Raw genomic sequence first — 26,894 nt, 5'->3', positions numbered from 1 at the left:
GACCGTTCTGCTGTAGACATAGACCTGGGAGTAGCACTCGCGGGTCTGAATGCAGATTTGTAGCCAATACCCGTTTCAGTTGTACCAGTCCAGAGACATGGTGATTTTTTTAAAAGAGAGTAGGTAAAAAGCTGTAAAATAAAATGTGCTTTAGTGAATAGTTGTACTCATTGAAACAAACTAGTTCTCCAGGCTTTTTTAGTCTATAGAAAATAAATGCCTTCTAAACCTTTAGTTTGTCTCTCCCTTCGAAACTCGGTTGTCACTCAGCATCCAATTAAAGATGTGACTACAAGACAGGAAGGTATTAGTCTCAAAAAGAAAAACAAAAATGTGACCTTTCTGGTTGTTAGGAACAAGATACAGGTAACTTGAATAAGAGGTATTTACAAACTAGTTTGATGGGCGTTGGGGACAGAAGTCTCGCTGAACCACAGCTTAGCCTTTGGAGACTTCCGCCATCTGCAGAGGGAAGCTGGAAATGGAGGATGAGCTTGGTCAAATGGTCCATAAGACCCCAGATTGGCAAAAAGGTGTCAGGCTTGTCTCTTCTTGTCCCTGGAGATGCCGGCCAAATGGTCACGCAGACAGTGAGCACACCCATGCTGGCCTTAGCAACTTCCGAGTTGCTACAGGTGACTCCCTGGGTCAGAGCCCCGGGGGGCAGGAGGCGGAGCGCACACAGCGAGCACCTCTCAGGCCATTGGAGGGTGTGTAGTGAGTGTCACAGCGTCCACGGCATTTTCCACGTATCCCATTGTGACCACCGAGTCTCTTTCTGGTTGAAAATAGGTTAAGCCCGGCAGGGGTGTTCAACCTGAGGCCCACGGCCCAGGGTGGCTATCAATGCGGCCCAACACCAAATCGTAAATTTACTTAAAACTTTTTTTTTGCTCATCAGTTTTTGTTAGTGTGTATGTGTTTAATGTGTGACCCACGACAACTCTTCCTCTTCCAGTGTGGCCCAGAAATGCCAACAGGTTGGATACCCCTGGAAAGACATAAACACATTAGTGGTCTGAAAGGGAAAAAAATAATAAAGATACGGTACTTCTGCACGAATTGCCCTCCGGGACCTGAATGAGGAGAGAGTGGAAACAGCAGCTGACGGAAGGCTGTTTGCGCTGTCAGTGATCTCTGAATCAAAGGCGATTTAGAATGCGTGTGTGTCTGCGAAAGGCCTGGCGTAGCTTCGCTCGGTGCTCTCCAAAGTCAGACAAAGAAGCATTTTACTGAACACGTTAGTTGTTGGCACATCTTTATTGTACATCAGATGCTCTTTTAATGTTGAGCACCGAGCATTTTTCAGAATCTTGTCACTAATGTTTTATTGCCTTTCATTTTGGAGGGGCCACCGTTTCCCACCTATAAGCATCACTACCAACAGACGTGGGATCTGGCACCCAGTCCAGGCCGAGCTTTCTAAACAGGGAGAAACCGCACGCAGAGGGGACCATGCACGTACGCTCGGTCCCGAGGGCAGCTGCTGAGCCCGTCACTCAGCTCTGCTGTGAGCAGTGACGGATTGTGTCTGCGGAGTGTCCGGTGGAAGCACCAGGCAGCATCACTCCCACGACCCCGCTGCTGTTGCTGCAAACACCTGTCTCACAACAGGTGCCTGTCGCTGGTGTGGGAGTCAGGAAAGTGCGTCCGCTGAGGGTCAGGGCCACGCAGCGAGCTGCGCGGTGGTCTGTTTCAGTGAGCTGTTGTGTCAGCTCTCACCCACCCCCGGCAGTTGGCACCTGTGCCCGGGACACGGTCCTTTCTGTCCCTCACCCCCTCTCCTGAGCGCTCTACCAAAACCTCTCCTTGCGGCGCCCAGAAGACCCTGCTCCAATCGCTCGTACCATTCCTAGCGTTACAGGAAGTGGGAGAAGCTGCTCCTTCTGCAGTGTGTCAGGCGGTGTCTCCCGCGTCTCGGGCAAACCGGAAGGACAAAATCCATTGCGTGGCTAAAGTTTCCATGCCTGGAAAAGGATAGCCAAGCAGAGCCCATTCCCAGCATCTGCAGCTTTAAAAATCAAAGTTGTCTAAGTAGAAGTTGACTCATGGAAGAAATACAGCTTCATAAGCCACATGTTTTAAGATGTCTTGCTTTGTACGTGGGTAACTGGGTGAGAAGGAATTTAAACATAAATGGATCCCACTCACAAATTACTTGATTTACGAAAACATCAGTGGAAATCAGAGCAATTATTCACTTTAAAACAATACTTTTTCACTGTCTTAAAAGAGGAATTACCTCCACTTCCGTATTCCTTCTCCACCACATTCACCAGCTCTGCCTTTCTTTGTTGATACAGCAAATGCCAACCCTTCTGCACTGTGTTTTCTCTGGAATTTGCATAAGGAGGCGCCCACCCATGGGGGGAGCAAGGACAGTGGAGAAGCAGACTTTGCTGGTCTGAGACAAGGGTGGGCTCCTGGTCTCACCGTGGCCCCGGGTCCTGAGGGGCAGAGGCCCTAAGTACAGCACCCGGTGTAACTGGTTTGTAAATTAGGCACAGAGCCCCGGGTTTTCCTTGTGACCTCAGCCCTGTGACAGGATGAGCTCTGGGCTCCGCTGTCCTTTGGGAGAGCAGAGGGGCCAGCGCTGCTTCACCCTGGGATCTGTCCCTAAGCTGACATCCACTCACCTGAGGCCACTGCAGCTGTGCCCTGCCCTGGGCGAGCCGCTGCTCCCGGGGATTGGTGGACAGAGCTCCTGGCCGTGTGGGGCTCCTAGTCAGGGCGAGCCTGCAGCCTGCTTTGCAGTGAGGGCTCGGCTCTTCATCTCAGTGTCCACTCGGTTTTAACGGGCTACCCGGTCCTTGTGGCCGCCTTCCCTGCCGCCTTCCGCATGTCTGTTACAGCACCGTTTCCTCCCAGGAAGGGTCCTAAATGGGGAACACCTCTCTCTCTCTCTCTCTCTCTCCCATTTCCTGCAGGAAACATACTCAGGGTTGGATGGGGGAGGATGAGGTCATTGTGCGCACATGTATATAGAGATCCAGGGTTTTCGACCCTGGTTTGTTCTCTCTGCTTTAATGTTGTCAGTAAAATGCCTCGTCTGTACAGTCACCGGGGTTGGGCCTGGGCACTTACTCCCACTCTCTTCTTGCAGACTGCTTTACCTAGGGACACCTGCCCATCTTTTAGAAGGTGCTTTGGTCACTTTCTACAAACCAGTTGCCCAAAGATGCTTTACCGTCTTGAACTTCAACAAGAAAGCTTGAGATCAGTCGCATCCCGCTGGTGTGTGGTCCCTCGGAGTGGAGCATCTGTGCTCTCCTTTTACCTAGGCCCTTGGTTCTGCCAGGGCTGCTGCTCTCTGAATTTCAAGAAGTCCTGCTGTCCCCGTTCTTCAATATACGTCTTTTCCGGGTGTCCCCTCTCACTTTTAGATTTCTGTTTGCATAGTTGGTTATTTGATCAGAGATGTCTCCATCCCCTTTTGCAAACAATCAGTACGCCATCGGGTTTTCATTCTTGTCCCACCCACGGCAAGTCAGCTGCACAGACTATCGTGTGAAGCTGGGACGCCCTCCCTGGCCTCTGCCCGTGGCTTGCTGGCAGGACCTCGGGACGCTGCTGCTTTCCCGTGCTCACAGCTCGGACTGCTCCCTTCCCCTCGGAGAGGCCTCGCTGGCTCCTACAACCACTGTGGCTCCCCTGTGTCAGGATTCCAAGAGGAGACACCTGCCATGGATGGTTCTCTGTGTGGACGGCAGCCTCGGGCTGCAGCCGGGACAGCTGAATGAGGAGGTTGAGCCCTCGGGGGCCCATGAGGCTCTCTCCAAACTGGTTGAGTTGAAAACATGCCCACGATGGACACACTTCCAGAAATCTGAAAGTGACTTGAGAGAGGGACCACCCGGAACGAGTTGGCAGCCTGGTGGCACAAGGAAATCCATCTCCTCAGACGACACTTCTGGGGACTCCTCTTCACGCGCCCGCCCTCTGTGCGGCCCTCCGTGCTGGAGAGGAACGGTGCGTCCCTTGCCGGGGTCGCAAGGACAAGCAGGAGACAACGGAAGATCCAGGTGCCTGCAGCTGGCACTCGAAATGTTATTTTCTTTACAGGAAAACTGTCCTGAGCCCTCTCTGATGGGCAGGGACTTCGGGCGAAGCAGTTCAGACCTGCATCTGCCGACACAGAACTCAAGGCGGCGTTCGTGGAGCAGGGGATCCTTTAAAAACCTTCTCGGTCTCCGAGCAAATCCCAGGCCTGTGGAGTGTGGCTGGGCAGGAGGTCTACTCGGAGGGATGCCTTCTTCCTCGCTTGAAGCCTCATCGTCCTGCTTTTCAGCTGACTCAGATGCAAAGAGCTAAAATCATCATCAGGCTTCCCCAATGACTGCTAGTGGTATTTGACTTCATAAGCTGAGACCAGTTTTTATTTAGTTCACTGTTTTTAAAGACCTTGACCTGAAAATCAATGTCCTGTGCTGAAAAGATTAAATTTGCGTTCTCAAATACATCTCATAAAACAGCTGACACCCACAAGGGGGAGGTCATACCAAAGTGGAGCCTTGAGTTTGAACCTGGTTTTAAGGCATCAAAGCCCAGCAGTCCTCCCAGGCTGGTGAAAATAGCTCTCTGCTCGCCAGTGTCAGAAGTGCAGCATCTGACTGCTGGGACACGGGGGAGGGCCGGGCTCCGGCACCCTGTTCCGCAGTCAAGGTCTCGTGTCCGGCATTGGGCAGCGTCGCTCTGAGGAGGTTACTTGACCTGTCTGTGCCGCAGGTGAAGACACCGCGTACTGCCCCGGTTACCGTGCACATTAAGTCGGTAGGGCGGAATTAAACCTGCCACCCGCTGGGGTCTGTTCTCGGTGCTATAGTATTGGGCGTGGAAGGATGCGGTGGGCTTCTCTGTTTGGGGGGCATGTGTCTTACACACATGACGTGTGTGCTACTGGGGAAGTGTAGAAAACTGGCTCCGTGACACACGATTGGCTTGAGTCATGCGTTCACAGGGATCTGGTAACACAGAAGGCGCCAACTGGAGCCAGCAGATCTGGGGAGTCTGAAGCTGTAGAGCCCAAGCCGTGAGGACGGGGCGCCTTTCACTCCCCGCCCCCCCGTTGTACATTCCTGATGGAGCCTGTTACTGCCCGAGTTACCTGACACGGGCATCGCTAGCGCTCAAGGGGGGTTTGATCCCTCCGGGCCAGGACGTCAGATGCTTCCTGATTTCTGAGGTCAGGGAAGTGCCTGGGTGTCAGACCCCAAGGTCAAGAGAAAGTGGAGTATTATGCACTATAATTCCCGTCCACACGTGTGCCCATCACAAATACTTCACACGGGTCACTTACAGCATGTGTAGCACCAGGTAATACTCGATAGCTGTTCACTGTAATTGGGACTGGCGATGCACACGTGTGTGCACCTGGCTCTCTAACTTAAAATGTCATGGGTACAAGAGACATACGGCTACTGTAAGTCATATAAACAAAAATAGCCACACGTTTTGCCTCCGCCCAGAGTAAATCTAGTTAAGATTACGGCATGAATCTCTTAGCAGTTGGTATTTGCCTGTTGGTTTGCATCCCTGCAGTCACCTATGTGTGACTCAGAGAGAGATGCCCGAGGGGCCCAGGGTCCGGAGAAGGTCCTGGCTCCCCTGCCAAGGTGGGAGTGCTGACCTGGTTGAGGATGCGGTGCTGGGCGTGTGTCTCAGGAGCGCCCTCCGGGCAGTGGGAGGGACATTTCTCCCTCACCCCGACCCCCTCACTCTCTCTCTGTGGGTCAGTGTGGCCAGCCGGGTGCCGTCCTAGTCCCCCACCCACCAAGCGCGGCTCCATCTGGCAATAGGGCGCGTCGCAGGTGCGATCACGTAGGACCATGGCATCCAACCCAGTATGACGGAGTCCCTGGAGGAAGGGCAGGTTTGGACACAAACGGTCACACCAGGCGGAAGCCCTGTAGAGGAGGGAGTTACGATGCCCAAAGCAAAGGAGCACTGGCAGCTCAGGGACAGGGCTGGACAGGGGCCTCCCTGAGTCCACAGAGGAAGCACAGCCCCCAACACCTGGGCCTCCCTGGCTCCTTGTGCTTGGTCTCCTTAGCAGCTCATTAGCAGCAGGTGCTGTGTGAAGACAGCCCCAGAGACCAGTGAACTGAGGGGGCGTCTCCCTCCAGCATTGTGTAAGCTGTTCTTCATCTTCTTAGCAGCGGGTTTGGATACTGTTCTTTGTCAATAGCTTTGTTTCCATGTTATTTCTAAGTAGTTTTGGTGTATCATGATTACCCAGGTTAAAAAATGTTCATCTGTTCACAAAAATATAGGTTAGTGCGACTGCTTGTCTCTAACTTACGTTAATAAGTTTAAATGTCCACAGGCCGGCTGCAGGATCAGGCCGAGATTTTAAACCAACCGTCACAGCTGTTACTTTCCATAGCTGCTGCTTTACTCCTTATCCTCTATGTTATGGTGAAGTTGTTACATTGCCTATTTTGCAACAACAGGGCTGAATAGTGTAACAAAGAAATGGAAGATAATCCCTGAGAGCGCCCCTCTTCTGTGCATACCCACACCTAGCCTTCTCCCGTGTGCGTAGGCATTTTACACATTTCTAGTTCTGATACACGTACATGTGGATACACAGTGATCTGTAGTTTATTTTTAACATGTTAAAGCATGTCTTGTTTCTGCGTTACATTTAGGGAATACTTGGAGTTACTGTACAGTATCCTATAAGATTTATGTGCCCTAATCATTATTGGTATAGTTATTCCCCATTATTGAATATTTAGTTTCCCTGTAGCTCTAAGCTTTTGGAATTTATACTACAGAACCTACGACTATTCTAAACCAAGCAGGACATTAATCTATTTGAAGACTGGATAAAAAGTTAGGACATTTTGTTGATTTTCAGTAATTATTTCCAGAAGGACTATCCACAAGCAAAATAACAAAATAGTGAAATTGGCTAATTTAGGGCAGCAGCTTATTCTTAACATCAGCAGAAGCCAGGAGGACAAAAAAGTCACACAGGGATAAGACGCCGTTCTCATGCCAGAGTTCAGCCATCAAAATTCTGATTTTCTGAGTGGTTTGTGCGTCTGATCAGGTGAATGCTTCAGCTGTTCACTGAGCCTCAGCTTGCCCCACATCTGCAACGTAACACTTTGTCTTTGGAATCTTTGTCTGTTGACACTAATCTCTTGTCTTGACGAAAACAAACAGGCTTTTGTGAGTTCGCCACCGTTGCCATTCCCCTCTCACTGCCCACCTGCGACAGCAGGGCGAGTTACTGAGAACAAAATCTTGAGAGTGACCTCGGGAAGCTTGAGAACAAAACTATTCGGAGACACCTGCAGTGTGAGTCCCACACAGAGTTCAGCCTGGGAAGCCTGGGTCATCCACAGAGCAGACTGACCTTTTGTCCTTCACCCACAGGCCTGGTGCAGAGGTCAGCGAGGTGTTCTTGTTCGTGAACGTCACTTCTTTGTGTCTTCCTCACAATAAGGGAAAACGTATGAAATTAACAAGTAAGCAGGTTCCCAAGCTTTCCTCTGTGGTGCTGAATATCTGCCTGCTTCAAAGGAGGTGTAGAATTTTTGAGCTGCGAGAGGGTGTTTTTCCTGTGGGTGGCCGATAGGACTGAAGGGGAAACGGTTTGACCAAGAAATACTAGCATGTACCCCATAAATCGCCACTGCCCACTCAGCACTGGCAGCTCAGGGCAGGGAGAAACTTAGGGCTCCTCGAGTTCCGTTTTCCTTGTAGATGCAATACCTATATTAAGAGGATGTCTTTCAACAAATACAGACCGTCTATGAAAAAGGAGAGGGGCAGAGGAAGAGGTCAGCTGCCACAGCGCAGGTCTCTGTGTGTTTCAGTGAATGGGCTCTCAGCTGCGAAGAGAGAATTCGGCCGATGGAGAGCCATGCGGGCCCTTCGAAGAAGCTGACAATGTCTTTACCTCCTAAGTGTGTTTGTTTCCTTCACAATTAGCTTGAGGGCAGATGCGGCTGCTCTGCTCGCGCTCTGGATCACAGCGCGGTTGCATGGGGTTGCATCATGCTGCCCGTCCCCACTCCTTTGGGTCCTCGCTTAGGTAGGAAGCCTGGGTCCCGCGGGCACCGCAGGTGCATTTCTCTTGCAGCAACGGAAGGCGGGCCGCTGAGAGCGCAGCAGTGTGTGGCCGGAGAGCAGAGGGCAGGCGGGCGGGAGAAGGCTGGGCTGTCCTGCTGCGGGCCAGCGCCTGAGTCGCTGCCCACTGCCGTGCCCGGAGCCCTGGTCCCAGGAGAAGGAGCAGCATTTCTGTACGACGTGCCCACTGTCCACAGGACTTCTGAACGTGAGCCTTTTTAGACATAACATAGTTGTGTGCTTAATAACGTAGCCAATTCCGTAAACATTGTAGCTCAACAGCAAATAGCAGGTCAAAGCATGTTCAGGGACAGTGACAAGGAAAAGTAAATTTTTGTGTGACATTTCATGTATTTAATTTTTTTGATCCAAGCTTTATTAATTTATACTCAGTACTTGCATACATTTCTGTTTATTTGCCTGATAACAGAGGAGAGAGATATAAAGGAATAAAGTGAGAATAGAGGAAATGCTTCATAACAATGAAATAAGGCTACCAAGCAACTCTTTTGCAGATTAAACTTAGATTTACCAAGTCACTCCTGTCTGGGGCTTGAACCCAGGTCTCTGTTCCGTGGTCCCCCTCTCCCGCTTTGTGCAGCTCTCTCCAGTGAAGGGTGTGTGGGAAATTGCTTGTTTGTACTTGTGAACTGGTCCGAATTTTGCAGAACCTGAAGCTGCTACCCTGGCTGTTGTCCGTGGTAGCTTCGGTGAGCAGCTCTTGCCGGCGCGGAGCCAGGGTGCTCCTGGCCTCTCTTCTTTCTCTTCCTTCTCTGGCGTGAAGGAGGGTGTAGTCCGTAAGCGCTCCTGAACCTCGAGGCCATTCAGGACTCATCCCTCCCTTGTGCTCCTAGGGGTCAGCCTGACCTTGCAAATAAGTCAGGAGGAGCAGAACCACCCCCTGCAGGAAGGGGAGGGGGAGGGTAAGCCGAGCTGACTGGGACTCCCAGGCGCTCAGCGCCCTCCCTTCGTCCTGCGACAAGCACCACCGTAGGTGAACTTGAGGACCTGGAGGCTGCTCACTGCTCATGACACCACTTACTTCACATTTGTCACACGTGATTTTCTTAGGACACTGATAGCACCTCTCCGAGACTCTTGGTGTGAAGCTAATTGGCAGCCAATGGCAGAGGGCAGAGTCCCTTCCAATGAGGCGAGCACGGTGGCATCCACAGGGCCCACGTCACATCGTTCTGAGAGCGCCAGGGGCAATGCTGGTGCTGAGGGAGGCTGTGTGGGCTCTGAGGTCAGACCCTGCCCCCACAAACTCTTAATTAGCTGGCAGGCACACCTGACAGCAGCTCGGGTCCCGGGTCTGGCGCGCGTCTCTGCAGCACTGAGCTGGGAGGCGAAGGGTTACTGCACAGGTGTGCCCATGTATTTTAAAGCAGCGGCGTGGAGCCTGCATGTGGGCCATTACAGCTGTCAGTGTCCACAGTGACCGGGGCAAGGCACTCCCCGCAGGCACCGGCCGGCCGAGGGTCAGAGCACCGTGCCCCTTGCCACGCCGGCAATCTCATTTCTTATTTTTAGCCTGAACACCCTGGGAGTAGTTCATCTGGATTAGATCACCCGGCAGTAGCAGCAAGACTGGGTGTGAAGTAGCAGCAGCCACCTGCCCCCCGCCCGCCCCCCACCACCTTTATCTCCTGGATGCGTGTGAAGACTTGAGAATCTCTAATGGTCAGATGAGCAAAGCAGGCCTTCCGGAGGCCCGGAGGCCCGGGTTAAGCAGCCTGGTTGTGAGACAGGATTTCAGGCAGAAGGAAGAGAGGGAGCAGTGGAGAGGGGAGGCAGACTCTCTGTAACGAGCTGGCCTCAGAATATCTTCTGCAAAGGAGGAACGCGGTGTCTTTTCACTCGGGAGTCCGACCTCACAGCAGCTGAGACAGGACCCATTTCTCTGAGCACCCATGGAGAGCTCCAGAAGGTTTCTTGTCGCCAGAGATTAGGTGCCAGTGTTTCCCGGTCTGTGCAGGGGGCACAGGGGCCTCGGCCACCACAAAGCACTGAGGTGCTGTGGGGCACGTGTGCGTCCCTCGTCAGTGAAGTGGCAGATTGCCCCGGAGTCAGGGGGAAGGAGTCAGGATGTCGTCCGTCCCGCTAGGTGCCCCGGGCGTGAGTGGCAGGCTTCCTGGGCTGCAGAGTGGGTTGGGGTTCTGAGAGGCCTCAATTGCTGTCTGTCCCACGGGAAGGTCAGCAAGCACCTGACCGTGCCTGCGATGTGGAGGGGCCTGCAGAGGCCTTGGAAACACCCTCCCCACTCTGTTAGCACTGTGCTGCGGGCACATCAAGGGACGTGGGCTGGAAGTCATCAGCATGCCCCAGGTGAGCTGTCAAAGGGCAGCGCAGAAGGGGTGTGCAAACCCGCCGTGGGATGCACCAGGGTAAATCCCTGTACCTGGGTTCAGGCCCCCGTTGCTCTGGGAAACCTTGTGTTTTCTTGTTTACAGAAAATACAGGGCTCACAGGCTACTGCTAGTCTGAAAAATAAAGGGGGGGGGGTATAATTCCACCTGAAGGGAGCGGAGCTGACCCTGCTGAGCACCACGCCTGTGCTTTGAAGAAGCCACCAGCCGAAGGCAAAGCCAACACTTGAATCAGTCGGACTCAGAAGCAACCTTTCAGGTGAAACCCAGCAGACAGCCATTGGATAAGCCAATCGCAGCGCATGCCAGAGAGGCAGTGTGAGCGTAATGGATGAAACCACTGCTTTCGTCTCGGTGCTGGGTGCCACTCAGGGGAGCCCCTGGCCACCGGCGGTTTGGGCCCTGAGAGGGGTGGACAAGGCATCAGGTGCTTTATGATGTGGTTAGAGAGGAGGGTTGCGCTGTTTGGAAGCTGAAAACGGGGCGGGGGGGGGATTTCATTTTGCAGTAAGAGGTAGAGAAAACAGAGGAGGCTGCATCGCTGCGCGCAGGGGGCTTGTGCGTGGAGAGCCGGTTGGACCGCAGCACAGGGGCAGCCGCGAGGCCGCAGGCACAGTCTGACCCGGGGGAGTCTGCAGAGGAGGGCAGAGTAGGGGCTGGAGCTCTGTCCGTGTCCCTGCCCCTCACTCACATGTGTGCTGAGGATCTTCTGACCTCTGAGGGATGTCTGTGTCCCCCTCAGAAATGACGGATCCCAGTTGGAAAGCCCCACACCATCTCACAGCAACTCCATGCAGCGCGGTTTCTCGTTGGTTGGGCATAGAGGGCGGAGGGGTTGGCTGGATGTCACTTGAGGTCGTTGACTTGCATTTAGGAACCATGTGCTTCCCCACCTTTAAAGAGAAGACCCACACACACCCCGGGGGACACTCATGGACAGAGAGAGAGCACGGAGTGCTGAAATTTCCAGGGACGAGTGCGGGATTCTGCGTCCCGGCTGCCACTCCCGCACCTGGGGCCTGTGCTGCTCCCGTGGGCTCCATCTGCGTGGGCTTCGTGGATTCACCTCCCCTCCTCCTCCCAGCGTATCTGGTTGACTTCCTTTGTGTAACCCGTTCGGCCTTCATCCTGAGAAGAACAGGAACATGGAAAGCAAATTCCTCCTTTTGAAACTCCAGTCAAAGGGCCTCCGTAAAAAACTGCAACACCTCTGTGTGTTCATTGTTCTTACCACGAGGAACAAAATACATCCATATGATCAGCTTTGGTTTCCAAAATGAGCCTTACGACATTTAACAGTTTCTCCAGGTGGATTTGATGCCCAGTGGGATGGTTTTCAGCTCACAGGGAGATCAGGGGGAGAGCCACAAATGAGTAGCAGTATGTGAAACTTGGGGGGCAGATAGAAAAAGATGAGGAGAGGAACCACGTGAGAAACAGGATTGTGGGCTAGTGCTGCTGACTTTAGAAAGAGAGAAACTCTGTCTGCACATACAGACCACCAGAAGTTGCCGTTAAGTGAATTGTCTCTTCTTGTTTCTCTGTCTTCTGTTAAGCCCGTAGCCAAGTCGGCTGACTCTCACGGTTCAGTGTTGAACGTGCCCTGGACCAGACCGGTGTTTGAGGTAGTTTAATTTTATGGATTCCAATAAAAATAAATAAATAAAAAGCTCAACTCTGCTAGGAATTAGAAGTATGTGTTTTCTTGAACTACCAAACTGGAATAAAGTTTCAGGTCACCCGGCCGTTCTGTGACTGGACATGAGCTGACATCTCCTTCAGGTCTAGGCCACAGCCCGTGTTCGGCTCCAGTCCCTGTGACCAAAGGGACCTTTGTGATGAACTACGATCACATTCGGTATCACTTCCTCAGATCCTCAACAACAGCGTTCAGTCGTCTTTCGTACAATCTCCAGTATGCGAGTGTTATAATAAACGATCTACCCGTAAGTTAAGGTATTAGTTTCAGACCTTGTGGTTAATATGTCTAGGTTTGTAAGCTTTTACTTGCTAGTTTAAGGCATGTGTTAAATAGTTTCTCATTGGAATTCCAGGAGGAAAATCCAAACTTATTTTGCGTAGTTGACATTTCAGTGGAGACACTGTGGGTCAGCTCAGAGCTCAGGGGAAACGAGAGGCCGCAGCCCCGCCTCCTGGGTCATCTCCTCCTGCGTTTGGACAACTGCACATAACACACCCTGCTCCCTCTGATCATGCCCACAGGAGACTTTTATGTTCACCCTTAAGGCCAGAACAAAATGGTACTGAAAACTGGGAGTCAGCACACTTTCCTGTCAGTGCTAGGCAGTAAATAGCGTTTATGTTCCAGGCAGCATGACCTGTGTGTGACCACTCAGCCTGGCCACTGTGTCATTAAGCAGTCATCCGAGACACGTTCCCGAGCAAGCGTGGCGGGCCGTCGACAAAGCTTGGTTGTGTAAGTGCCGCGCGCTAACCGATTGCGCCACTGCAGCTCCAGCAAAGCTTCGTTTACAGAAACGGGCTGGGCCGAGTGTGGCCCTCAGACGGCCAGTCCTTGCTGTAGGAGACGCACATGTCCTAGGGCGAGTCCAGAGGCCCTCGGTGGAGGGGTTCTGACGCACACTGCGTGGAATGCGTCTGCTCCAGACAGCGCCCCTGTCATCTCGTCGGGGCCGCGGGAAGCCTGCGGTTCCGCAGTCTGTCCACCCGGGGTCACTCGGTTACTCCAAACAGACATGACCTTGGGATTCTTTTTATCCCATTAACTTCTAAGTATACAGGGCCCAGCACAAGTAACACCCCTTTTTATTAATGAAAATCTGTTATTGTAAAATCCTAAGCACGTAATTCTGTAATATAACATCACACTCAAGCACACCTTAGGACAGTTTAGGTGAAATGTTCAAACTGCTGTCCATCTCACGCGAGACAGTCACGTACCTGGCCGACCGCGCCCAGGCAGGCCTTCCTCTGCCAGACCTTATATCTGAGAATCCGTGATCTAGAAGCAAGTTGTCAAACTAATAATTTGAGTATCTGTATAGGTTATCATGTGCATTTCTTTATTAAAAACTTTTTAAATCCCTAAGCCAGCTCACAAACTCTTGTCCACAAACATAGCCAAGGTTAAGTTCTAATCTTCTTAAGTAGTTCTGAGTAACTTACTGACTATTCTCTTCTTACATTCTAATTATATTACTTCCTGCTGTCAATTTGAGCTGTCGGACATAATTTTTCCCTTAGGAGTTAAATGCGTTATAGTGTAATTGAGTCAATAGATACTGTATTTTGCTGTGTATAACGCACACTTGTTTGCCCAAATTTTTGAGGGAAAAATAAGGGTGTGCATTATGCATGGGTAGTGCTAATTCCATATCTACATAAATGTTTTAGTTCTTTTGTTCATGCTTATGCGTTAAAAATGTAACTCTAGAAAGCAATAATGATATCCGTATGCAAAACAATGCCCCGGAATACAATAATTGGTTTTGTTGATCTTGCGACTAAGTTGCAATGAAAGCAGTTTTGGCCAACGATTCAACAAAATGCAACGAAGAGCATCCGTGGTTATCCACGGAGGAAGATGGAGGATGCCGATTGTTACCCGCCCCCAGTGAGACGGCCGACGCCGGCTTCATCACCTTGTGGTGACCAGCACAATGCTTCTCTTCCCACACTGCAGGTGGGAGAGATTATTGGAAGACCCCTTGGAAAATGTCAAGACGTTTTTTGTGCACTGTAAGCTTTAAGCTAAAAGTTATTCATGCATGTATCATACATGTGATTTATACAGGGTTTATATGATTTTATTCTGGCTATTTATTGTAACTGCTCAGAAACGCCACTTCTGATGGCTGAGCGGCAGGGCATGTGTGGTCTCTCCCCCGTGGCCGTGGTGGCTGTGATGGAGGGTCCAGTGTAGCAGAGACAGGGGACAGAGCCATCAGGTCAACAGGTGGCCTCCTTAGAGCCCAGGGGCTGCCAACAAAGCAGCAGAAAGGCATTTCTTGCCCAATCTTTTCCTGGCATCTCTGGCCATGCTCGTCACGGCTACCAGACTCCGCCCTCAGTTTGAGTTCAGGAGAATGCAGCATCTCTGCAGAGGAAGGACACCAGAGCTCACGGACACATCTCTGTTACTGTGGCCACCAGCCCCTCACGGCAGCGACCCCGCAGCTAAGAACAGAGTTCGAGCCCCCACAGCTGGACTCACTGCTGCTGTGGGAAGTCCCAGGCCCCTCACAGCTGCAGGTGCTGGGAACCCTCATCGTGCTGCTCACGCAGGCCACCCCTCCCTCCCCCGGGCCTCTGTCCCCCAGAGTGACGTGGTTTCCCTGCAGCGGAGGTTTCCTAAGGCAGCCTGAGCTACGCCCACACAGACACGGGCACCAGGAGGACGTAGTTTATCCAGTTTTTTTTTTCCACACTTGAAAATGGGTTTTGAAGCTGAACCATAGTGTGGGCTGGAAGGCAGTGACAGTGTGAAGTGCGGACACACCGGAAGGCAGGGGCTGGCTTGCCGGTAGGTCTTCCTTTGTCCTTCGCCACCTGTCTGAAACAACCTCAGTCCCAAAATTTAAGTGCACGGGCAAGAGGGTTACTGTGCCTTCACTTACCAACAGCATGCCCAGACCGCCGACTTCAGGCGGGTTTGCCACCATGGAAGAAACACACACATACATGGCATTACAGCCGTTCCGATCTTCATGTCCTCTCCTGTGCTTGTACGGAGCTCACCTTTCGTCGCGCAGGGTTCACAGTGGCAATAAATAAGACATTTGGAGAAAACCTGTGTGCTGTATTTTTAGCACAAGGGAAGTCTGGCACTCTGGTTTTTTTTTTCTTTATTAAGGAAAGCAGAGTAGGCTTGGTATTTTTTATGCCTTCGTTTCAGTCTTCAGCAGCCTAATTTCAGCGCGTCGCCACAGAGCGCCAGCGTGGGCAGTGAGGACCGCAGCCCTGGAGTCCAACTGTGTCTTCTCCTCACGTAGCTTTCCCTCCGGCCGTGGTGCCTTCTGTGAGCGAACGGCTGGTCTTTGAACTTCCTCTGGAGACGACGTGGCGAACTGTAAACACAGTGTCCCCCCTGGGGTGGCCTGTGCCTGTTTACTTCAAGAGACAGAGCGCCCCAGTTCTAAAAACAACCAAGTTTTTTTGTTATGCCTAAAGTCTGATTCTCAGGCTAGGAAATGATTGATGGAGCATTAGCTTTTTTTGGAATAATTGTAACCTTACAGAAAAGTGCCAGAAAGTGGCACAGTGTCCCCATCTGCCCTTCACTGTGGCTCCCTATTGATCACGTCTTCTGTCACCATCGGACAGTGATGAAACCCGGGATGGTGGCATGGGCCCAGTACAGGTCACTGAGCAGCAGGCCCAGTGTGAGGGTCACCAGTGTCCTGCCCACGCCGTTTCTACCCAGGGTCGACCCCGGAGTCTGACACAGGGATGAGCACTCCCCCTCCCCCCACCCCGCCCTGCGATGGCCGACGGGTCCTCAGTCCTCACTCGCCTTTTGTTCGCACGTATGACGACACGGGTCAGTTGTGCTGCGGAACCTTACCCAGCCGCCTGTTGCTTTCTCAATCACACGGAGTCCAGGCGTCCTGGGCAGAGGGACCGCGGAGGGCAGTGCCCCTTCCCCGCACTGTGTCCGAGGCTGTGCTCGGCCAGTCTGACTTGTCGCTGGGGGTGTCCAGCTTGACCACGTGGTTGAGGGCATTGGCGAAGCTTCTCCAAGTGAAGTTACGGTTTCCCCCCAGCCTTAGCTTCATACAAAGACACACAAACTACTTCTTAATTTCCTAGACACTGTAAACTCCTTACACTCTTTAATGCCTCGGGTTCCCTGCCTAAACATTATTATGATGGAACGCAACCCTCACCCCCCCAGGTGTGCGAGAATTAGCACAACACTCGGGTGAAAGCCACTGGAAGTGAGCACTCGGTCGCGTGCTCAGTGAGAACACACTACTAGAGTGGTTAAAAGTAGACGGCAAGCGTGTGTTCAGTTCACACCCCGAGCTGCAGAGGCGTCTGTTCTGCATGCGGCGGGCGAGGCCTGGTTCTTGGAGAAGCGCCACTCATGCGCGGAGCCAGCCTAATGCAAGGACAACAGGTGCAGCGCTCGCACCTATCCGGGCACTGAACTGGTGAGGTGGAAATCACTCACTGATAAAGGCAACACAAAGCTTCCAAACTGTCCCGTGGGCAGTTCCTGCCACTCGTGGGAGGGGACGCCCCAGCCGGCTGACTGTCCTGGATCCACGCACGGTGTTCAGTCCCTTCGGTCCGTGTCTGAGGACGTGTCCCCGCAATGAAGAAAGGGCTCTTCGGCACATGGGGCCGCCAGCTGCCTCCTGCACTTCCTCTTGGGACGTCGCTGCTCCGGGCACTGAGACGGTGCTCAGGGGAAATCGGCCACTTCCATCGAGGGGAGCCGGGAAGGACCCTGGAGCGCCACAGCCCCCGCTTTCCACCCCGGACCTGCCTCCTGGCGGGAGGGTGAGGAGTAGAGCCCCTGCAGAAAATCTTCCGCCAGTGCTGATGCGCACTGAGCACTCGGGGAGAAAACCAGCGTGTCATTTGATCACTTCTCTCTCTCACACCGCAGAAACCGATTCGGGTGCACAGGCAGGAAAATGGAGGGGAGAGCTGGCCTCCCCGGTCCTGCTTAACAGGCATGAGCCTTCGGATGGGTATTGCACGCCAAGGAAGGGAGCAGAGGGTTTGTGACACGGCCTGCAGGTGTCCTGCCATCAGCCTGGAGTCACAGACGAGAAGACAGCGATACCGAGGTGTGCTTCTCAGGAAGGCGGTCGCCCTTCCAGAACCCAAGGTCCCAGGCACGGAGCCGGACAGGGCCCCAGAGCGCCAGCTCCGTGAGACCCGCTTAGTCCAGCTGCCCGTGACCGCCGGTGCCTGGTGCAGCACCTGGCGTGGCAGTGGAGCAGCCACGGCCATTGGGATGAACGCCCGACCACTTCCCATTGGTTTCCGAGATGCCGCAGGGGGTGGGGGGCACACTGGCTCCACTGCGCCGACGCAGGCTGTGACTGCGGGTCCTGTGCTGCCGTGTCACTGTGGCGGAGGGCAGGCCCGTGTCCCCAGGCCCCACTTATTGTGAGAGAGACCACCGAGTCTCCCCAGATAGCACAGCGCCCGTGTGAAGGGGGGTTTATGGTGCCGACCATTGCGTACGCATTAGCTGCTCTCCTTCTCTATGAACTCCTGAAGGAGGTGGTAATGTCTCCAGTCTGTAGATGGAAGATTGGCGAGGATAACTGTCAAAAATAACTGTTTTGAGACAGTTCAGATATTGGATAAATATATTCATAAAAACAAGATTTGCTCCTCGTTCTGTTCCCAAGGACCACGGACACTCGACTCAGCCTGGTGCGCTTTCCAGGTGGTCACTCCCCAGCCCCCTTGGAGTGCACAGGGGGGGGCTCCCAGGAAGACCAAGCAAGCTCCCTGAGGGGACACTGTGTGTCGCAGTCGTCACTGTGTCCCGTGTCATTTCCACACCTAGAGTTTCAGTGGACAGCTTGTGAGTGAAGGACACAGTGAAGTTTCTCACAACACGTGCCGCTGCGCTCACGGCCCGCCTTCCGCTTCCGATGAGGTGGATGCTGCAGGCCAGCCGGTGTCCAGTGCGCTTGTCCAGGCCAGCGGCGAGCTGCGTGTGATGATGGACGGACTAGTGAGCGTTACTCCCCACCAAGTGCATCTAAGTCACAGCTTTGAAACTCATACGGTTCTTGCCACTTTAAATCCAACACCTAATATATTAGGTATTAGAGCGTTTTGTGCTTACCTTTAGCTCTTCTTTAGTTTAGGTGATTAAAAAATGCCTGTTGCTGTCTCGGTGCACCATGCTTCATTAACGGTGATTTATGTGGGAGGTTAGCAGGCCGGGCTCCGCAGCACACCAGTGGGCAGGGAGACAGATGTGACGGAACTGCTAAAACCCTCTCCCCTGCGCTGGTGGGGAGACGAGAAAGAGTGCAGAGTCTCCTTCCTGGCCCCTCAAACACGGGGCCGAGCCTGGAGTCCCCTCCACCTCCTCTCCTGGGGTGCTCAGGACGGCGTCCAGCGGGGCCCTGCGAGCTCCCCTGTCCCAGTGTGCTTCGGCAGCCCCATCTCCTGAAGCCGACTCCTCCTCCCAAGCTCACCTACTCCACGCCATGCCGCACCACTTCTCACCGAGTCCAGGGGTGGAAACTGTCTCCTGTGTTCCTTTCCATAGCCTGTAGCAGCGCTGTCACTTGACCTGAGAGGCAAGTGAGGCTAACAGAGGCTGACTGACCTGCCCAAGGTCAACAACCAAACGGTAGAGTTGGGATTCCGGCGCGGCTTGTGTAATTACAAAGCTAATGGTTCCAACCACCAGAGGGAAGGCAAAGACATTTTTATTTTACGTGCAAACCAACTTGACTTTGTTGTGTCTACTTGAGAAGGTTCCAGGATGCCCTTGGGCGAAGCAGGGGAGGGACCACTTGGAAGGAGCCCTGTCTTCCCAGGACTGGGGGGGCAGGGGCGGGGCGGAGGACCCCGCACCCTCCTGTCTGCAGCTGTGACCTCCTTTATCCCTGTAGGAGGGGAGTGACGTTCCAGGGGAAGGATGGAGCCTCTGAGAAGAGTCTAAATAAGAGGAACCCCCCCACTTCCTACACACAGCAGTTACCTGTCCTTCTGATGGGCCTGCATTGCGCCTGTTTGGGGGACTTTCCGAGAGACACTTTCAGGGGTCATTTTGGGGGCAATGGCGATGTTTTACATCTTAATGATGGTGGTAGTTACACAGCAGCATAAATTTTTGAAATCTCATTAAACTTTACCCTGAAAGGAATGCATGTCTGTGGGTAAAATATGCTTCGGTGAGTTTGGCGGAAAACATTCAGAGCTCTATTACTTACCGGCTCCAGCTAAGGGCGAGGTACTTAACCCTTAAAATGAGCATCGTATTGTTGTCCGTTTTAAAGGGCTGTTTGAAAGACTGTGTGAGTTAATTTTTAATAAGAGACTTACTACACAGTAAGTGCTGGGTAAATATCTATTACTTATCGTTTCCCCAGTTCTTTTGTATTATATTCTGCCAATCCATTGCCTCCAACGTTGATGGTTTAATCATGGCCTTTTACGTTGCTTGTTAACTACATAAGACGTGTGCGAAACCCTGACAAACATATAAGCTTCATATAAGTGGATAATTTCATAATACACACAATACACGCAAGTTTAGCTTTGAATACACGGCTTTCCTGTTTTCAAATGCATGGTGCTAGAAGGCAAATGGCGTCCATTGGTTTTCCCCTGAATTGTGAAGTGTTCAGCATCTCCAGGTTCTAGATAAAGATTTATTCAATCTGAGGGGCTGCAAGGTGCCTTTGAACGGACACGTTGGAAGCCTTGGACGTGGTAGAATGTGGAGGGTACGTCTGTCACGTTCTCAAAAGTCTAGGCACACAGTGGCGAGGGAGACACTGCTGACGGCAACACCCAGGTGCCGCAGGGCGGAAATAAAGCAGGAGGCGCTGAGGCTCTGTTGGGGCGTTAGTAACCGAACTGAGAGCCAGAGCAAGATGTGGACGGCGGTGGAGCCAAGCGGGCACAGGTGCGTCTGTGTCCGTGCGTCTGGTGTCCGTGCGTCTGTCGTTGGGAGAGGTTGTACAGGGAGCTGAGTTTTCGTCGTCCTCGAAACAACTAAGGCAGAAGCCCCAAAACCAAGCAACAGCGGTGCGAACACATCCTAACCACCATGGAGACACGCCAGAAAAGCGCCCCGTTTTCTCAGCGGGGGCAGCGCCCTGTGGGGAGTAGGAGGGAGTGTGTGAGCCGCACGACCTCTGCCTCCAGGTCAAGCTACAGACGCTTTCCGACAGCGTGAGGAGGGACGGCACAGTGGAGACTGTGAACCACGGAAACGCGTTTGTGACTCGGCATTAAGTCTCTGGTGATAGCTCCGTAGCGGAATTTCAAAGCACTGCATCGCAAACAATTGCGGGGACGGCGGTGGGGGTGATCCAGCCTGGGAAACCGAGGTGCCTCCAGCGACTCTGGGGCTGACGAGGACATGTGACTGCCACTTGTTGGACTAATCACATGCCTTCTGAATACCCACCCTCTCTCTGATACAGGCACCATTCAGGCCTTCAGGGGTCCTTGGTCTCAGCCTGGCCCACCCCTGTCTTATTGGTGAAGAGACTTGCCCAGCAAGTACACAGGGGCACTGACCCAGGAAGCCGGCTGTGATGTCTGCGATGTCACCCTGTGATTGTGGGGGTTACATCTGCTTCTGCGAGGAGGGTCCCCGCAGGAGCAAAGTGCAAGGTCCCACATCAAAGAATACGGCTGGGTGAGGAGCAAGTATGAGAGGAGGTTGCTAGTGGGCGTGGACTCTAATAAACTGGAATGATAGATTTCTCAGAATCAGCGGGCCGAGCTCTGGGCTTCGGAACGCGCACGATGTCCTTCAGGGACTGAAGCGATGAGGCGCTGGCAAGCGGGCTCTGTGCTCCAGAGGACACCTGCCTGCTGCCGTCGTTGTATTTCTGGCTGGTGTGGGGCATGCGACAGACACTCTTTGCCTAGAAAGCCGCTAGAAATGAGGACGGGTGTCCACCGTCGCTGAATAACCCCTCAAAGTCCTCTCTGACGAGGTCTTAGGGTAGCAGCAGCGTCCAGACCACCTGCTGTGTCCATAGGTACGACCCCAGTAAGGGCTTCCCACTCCCCTGCCTACTCTCGGGCACAGGCGTGGGGTCCGGACGTGTCCTCCAGACCCTGCCTGTTTCTCTGTGCACTTTCCAGGTGCTGGTCCCAAGCAGACCCAGCGACACGGCTTCGTCCCCCTTCCCAGCAGACTGCGTACTGCCATCCCCACCGAGGCGGGGAGGACAACGGGGGAGGGGGGGCAGCGCGGGGTGGAACTGGGTGTCTTGTCACCGAGTAAAAAGCGGTGCAAGGGGAAACCTAGTAAGCGAATTTGATTGACAGGCGTGACGTGCATTTCCGCTACCCAGGGAGAGCTGCCCCCGTAACCCCAGGACACAGAGACTGCGCACAGCTCTCCGCTCACAGATGAACTGACGTGTAGAGTCAGGAGTCTTCTCTGCCCAGCTGGGCGGCCCTGCCCTTGAGGGCAGCACCTTGACCTTGCATCTGAATTCTGCATATTACCATTTGAATAACGGGCACTCAGTAAATACCCGTTGACGGATTGAACATTAAGATTTGTCTGGATGCCATTTTCCATTGAGATGACTGGCAGGTTGCTTTTGGAGGAAGCCGGATCTCTCCCTCGCTCCCGGTCCTGTTCAGTGCCCCTGCCGTCGTGACTGACCGCACCCTCCACAGTCCGCTGCAGAGCCGCCGAGCACGCCAGTGGCCACCTGGGGCCGCGGGAGGCCCCTCCGAAAATCCCAGCCTTGCGAACGGCTGCTTTCCACATCACAGTTAGCGAGAAAACAGTGTTCGTGTTTTCTTGCCCTTAGGGGGTGAGGGACACACTCAGTCACCCTGTGGCAGGGAGGCACCTGCACCCACACAGGTGAGACGGGCCTCTGACAAGGTCTCGGCTCTGACGCCTGCGTGCCATGCATGCTGCGAATGTTCTGCGCTGGCACCTGCTGACATCTGGCGTCGCCTCTGCGGAAGGAGGAGGAATGCAGAGCTAGGAAAGAGTCACCCTGAGAACTTCCTGTCATGCTTTCAGAGACTCATTGTTTTGTTGGCATTTCTGTCAAAATCATGACTGCAGAAAAAACACAAAACTTGGGCAGACAATGGAGAGAGCGAAATTGTTACAGATGTTGCTTCCCTTGGTCCCATCAGCAGTCCTGGAGGAGACTCAGCCAGAGCTCGAGCGGGGCAGCAGGACCGGGGTTGGGGGAGAGCGCCAGGAGCACAGGCCTGCCGTTAGAGACCAAGGCCCAGGCCGTCCTCCCCGCCCCCCAACCCCCCAAGTGCTGTCGTGCTATGTCCGGACGTGAAGCTCGGAAAGCGAATAAGGCTGATAGGGAAAAAGTTGATTCATTTGGAATGTGATGTTGGAGGAGAGCTCTGTGGATGCTCTGGACCATCAGGGAGGCAGACAAGTGGGTCCCAGAGCCAGTGAAGCCTGGAACACGGTGGGGGGCAAAAAGGACCAAACTGAAGCTGGCCCACTTCAGACACCTCATGAGAGGGCAGGGTTCTGTGGAAGGGACGGCACTGCTGGGAAAGCAGAAGGCAGCAGGGAGAGAGGAGGGCCACACATGAGGGGGACCGACCCCATGAGAGAAGCCAGGACTCGGTGAGAGCCGGCGGGAGTGGGGTGGGGCTGCCATGGACAGGAGGCTGCGGACGTCACTCTCACTCTGGGTCCCTGGGAGTCAGAGCCCGCCCAAGGGCAGGTGACACCAAGGGGGAAGAGCAGTGTTCTTGAAGCCTGAGGCCAGGAGTCGAATGCGGGCTCTGTTGATTTCTAGAGGGTTGACCTTGGCCAAGTCCCACAGCCCCCCACGCGCGAATCCCCCAGTCTGCAACTTCGCAGAGGATCGTGATGCCTGGCTGCAGGGCTGCTACGCAGGCTAAATAAGAAACGAGTGCCAGAAAAGCGCGTGGTAGGTCCACAAAAGATGGTAATTAAATCCTTTCACTTATGTACCACCTGTGTATCGACAGCCTGCTCTGTGTCAAGCATAACTCCTCATGTCTCTTAACTGTCAGTGACTACAGCAAAGGTTCCCTGCGCTCATAAAGTCTAAAACCTATACGGGGAGCGTGTGAATGTGAGTCCTAACAATAATAATTAATATGTGCTCTGAAAACATGTCCGTTGACCTTCACTGCACACTCGTGAGGAGAAGAGGGCATGACCCCCAAGACACGGAAGAGCGAGCATGCTCACCAAACTCAGCAGCCTTCCCGCGTCAGAGAACGAGGGGCCGGTGGGGGAGAAAGAACTCGATGCGTCCGATTCCAGGTCCGGCGTCCTTCACTCTGTCTTGCTGCCGTGAGCCCTCGGAAAACGTGCTTCTATTGCAAGCGTGCGATGAGGCCTGCTGGGGAAAAGCCCGGCCATGGTTGATAGACCGAGAACAGTTTGCACAACATCCATGGGACCAGGCAGCCGAGGAGAGAGGACTGGAATGCGCATGTGTGAACAGTGACGACTTCACTGTACTGGTCAGTGGGGGCGGGAGACACCATTGAGTGGGCGTGTGGACTGTGTGGTCATCACATTCAAAATAACTGAGTGAGTAGAGCGACGGATCTGCATCAGATTTTGTGCTACGTTTGAACATTTCTCTGCGGAAACAATTCAGATGACTCAGAAGGCTGCAGCTACGGGGAACTGGTGACCGGCAGCTTCATCACAACAGTGCACCCACTCAAGTATCACGTCTCCTGCACAGGTTTTTGGTGAAATATCTGATCACCCAGGTGACTCAGCCCCCCTACAGCCCAGATTTGGCACCCTACGACTTCTGGCTTTTCCCCCAAACTAAAATCACCTTTGAGAAGAAATAGATTTCACCGTCAGTGAGATTCAGGAAAATACAACAGGGCAGCTGACGGCAATTGGGAGAACTGTGTGAGGTCCCAAGGTGCCTGCTTTGAAGGCGACTGAGCGTCACTGTCCTATGTACAGTGTTTCTTGTATCCTGTATCTTCTTCAACAAATGTCTCTGTTTTTCATCGTGCGTGGTTGCATTCCTCCTGGACAGACCTCATACTCAGTAATGAGAGAGGTCGTTAACGTGTGGACAAAGGAGAAAGCAGAGGGGGCACAGGCTGTCCCATGCTTCTGGGGATGGAATTTAAAGCAGACCTTACACGGGGAAGTCAAAGGTGGTCAGGTCCTCCCATCTTGAATCATCCCTGCCCTCCTCCTGGCCTTCGAGTCAAGTCCAAACGTGCATCTACATTCAAGGCTGTTCGGGGATCTGGCCCCTGTCTGAGGCCGTGCTGTGCTGTCCTTAGTGAAGGCTGGTGCTCACGTCTTCGCTGAGTTCCCACCATCCTTTGAGAAGCCTGGGAGGCTGGGTCAGTGCCAGCGTTTCACAGGTGAGCCACACACCTGGCTCCTGCATTATCCATGCTGCAGTGACTTGGACCCTCTAAGTTCCCAGCCTCAGGCCTGTCTGTGGCCCTCTCTCACTTACCCTTTAAAGCTCCCTTCAAACTGTCCGCCCTTTCGAGAGCCTGCCCCACCCCCACCATAGCTCAGTAGGTGACATTCTGTGTGTGCTTAGTCCCTTGTCCTCAATAAACTCATTACACGCCCTGCCTGCACTGGGGTGAAGGACGGGAGTGGTCGCCCCTCCTGCCAGGTAGGCAGTGAGGGACCTGAGGATGGCCTCAGACCTGCGGGTCTGTGGGTCTGGCCTCACTGGCCTCCTCACACCGGCCTGCTGGGAGAGCTGAGCTGGGGCTGTCTGGGGGCTGGCAGGGGGCCGGCAGAGTTTAAATTTAGTGGAGTGCCGACACTGACCGTGACATGACGGAGCCCAGGTGCAGATGGTCGGAAATCAGAAGCTTCCGGGAGAACGGAGTGGTGCACGCGTCTGAAGCTCTGTACCCCGGGGTCTTGGGCGCGACTGTTGGCATCGGCATCATTTGAAGGGTTGGAAGCTGCAGGAAGTTTGCTCTGAGAAGCAATGTGTGCAGATATACTGTGGAATTCTCAGTTATTCATCTCCTGGCTCAGCCCAACAAAGCAACCGCGTCCTGCCTCACCGCGCCCAGGATTTATGGGTCGATTCTTGGTCTGAGTTACTGCAGAGCACGCTACCTTCCTCTCCGTCCACCCCGGAGGAGGCCGGAGCTGCGAGCCGCAGGGAGCTCTGTCTCCGCCCTCACTCTGAGCTCATCTGCGGCTTTCCTCCTGGCTCTGGCAGAAAACCCGAAATTATGAAACTTCATATCCTGCACCACATCCCACACGAGATTCATGAATCTTCAGCTCCCTTCAGAAAAGCCGGCGCTCTGCGCACCCCTGCCCACTAGACAGATCACTGCCGACACACCATGATTTCTGGCTGGTGAAGGTGAGCCTCCCCCAGCCGAATGTGAACCAAGGCCGGCAGGGCGCCCAAGTCCCTCCGTCCTTCAGAGCCTGCAGCTCCTAAAGGAAACACGCTGCACAGAGCGTCGGTCGTGGGTTAAATCTTTGTTGTGTAATTGGATCCAGCTCTCATCTAATTTTAATTGCTTCAAGAAACTACTTAACATTGCAGATCAATCCCCAGGTCGGAGATGACATTTTCCTTGCAAAATTAATTATTAATACCCTGATCATTTGCTTAAGACATTACTAGATTTCATTGATCAGCACAGCCTGTTTATCTGGAAGGGTCTAATCATCGCGCATGTCAGAAGGGGACCCAGGCACACTCAGTGAGAGGTGCCGCCCGCTTCCGGCCGCCACCGCAGATCAGAGGTTCAGAGCCTCTTCGTCTTCAGCGCCTGGGAAGTCGAGCGTGTGCTGGTCCACGACAGCCTTGCGAGTGGAGGCAGCGGGTCGCCAGCCACTCGGACGTGCGCAGGCTCCGTACTCGGTAGCAGTATCCAGCCTGTGGTGGCATGTGCAGGTCCAGAGATGGCTAGTTACTGACCCACGGGGCTTCCCTCGAACCCCCCCCAGGGAGAGGGAGGTGCGGCGGGAGCCCACCCAGGGCCACCCAGTGCGTTTCAGCAGGGTTGGAACAGGAGCTCGAGTTCGGGTCCCTGGATTCCTCCTTAGCCTGATTAACTGATGAGTGAGAGACTCCTTGCTGGTCACCCCGCTCCAGGGGGAGTCCATCTCCTTTAGGGAGTGCCCGGCCACAAGGTCCCTCCTTCCTCCACACGGCACATTGTGCGTGAGCTTTGTGAGATGGAGGGGACCTGCCCCACCGGAGGCGGGGGTCCTTGAGGGCAGAGCTGGCAGCTCCCTTGTGGTGGGTCCAGCGCCTCCCTGAGGGTCCCACAAGCAGAAGGTGCCCTGTAGACGCGGGGCGGAGTAGATGGGGGAACGCATGGGCAGAGGAGAGCGGCAGCCGCGGTGGGCGGCCAGCCTTCGGCGTCTGAGGACGTGGTGGCTTTGTTTGTTTCACACTTCAAGAACGGCGAGCAGCAGAGGGTCTCGTAGACAGACAACAGTGTGGCGATCGTGGGGCGGGGATAATGAAAAAAGTACAATAAAAAATGAACTATTGAAAAGAAAAACAATATTTGAACTAATTTCCAACATTTAAAACTCAGGAGATTTTCAAAATACAAAACTATGTTCAATTTTTCTTTGGAAAGTCATAGCTGCTGCTGCGGCCCCGGGCCGGTGCCATCCCTGTCGGTCCCCAGCCCCGGCGAAGGGAGCACCTGCCCTCGGACCCGAGTGGCCTGTGCTCTTCAGGGCACCCTCCACCAGCCTGCTTCACTCAGCAGCTGACCTGCTCTGTGGTCTGTGGTGCGAAGCCGGCCTCTACCACTGAGTTTTAA

General features: G+C 53.7%; 1 protein-coding gene across 2 annotated transcripts in view; it reads left to right on the top strand.

Moving 5' to 3' along the window:
• Positions 1 to 8,093: 8,093 nt before the first annotated feature.
• Positions 8,094 to 26,894, top strand: part of CNTN4 (contactin 4) — a 314,773-nt gene continuing 295,972 nt past the window's right edge. For both annotated transcript variants that reach the window (XM_024566039.4, XM_045199695.3), the window contains exon 1: positions 8,094 to 8,287. The gene's annotated coding sequence lies outside the window, so the exon portion shown is untranslated. The remainder of the gene's footprint in view (positions 8,288 to 26,894) is intronic.

This window comes from Desmodus rotundus, chromosome 8, assembly GCF_022682495.2.
Source record: "Desmodus rotundus isolate HL8 chromosome 8, HLdesRot8A.1, whole genome shotgun sequence".
NCBI classification, from domain to species: domain Eukaryota; kingdom Metazoa; phylum Chordata; class Mammalia; order Chiroptera; family Phyllostomidae; genus Desmodus; species Desmodus rotundus.
This window is presented reverse-complemented; position numbering and strand designations above follow the sequence as displayed.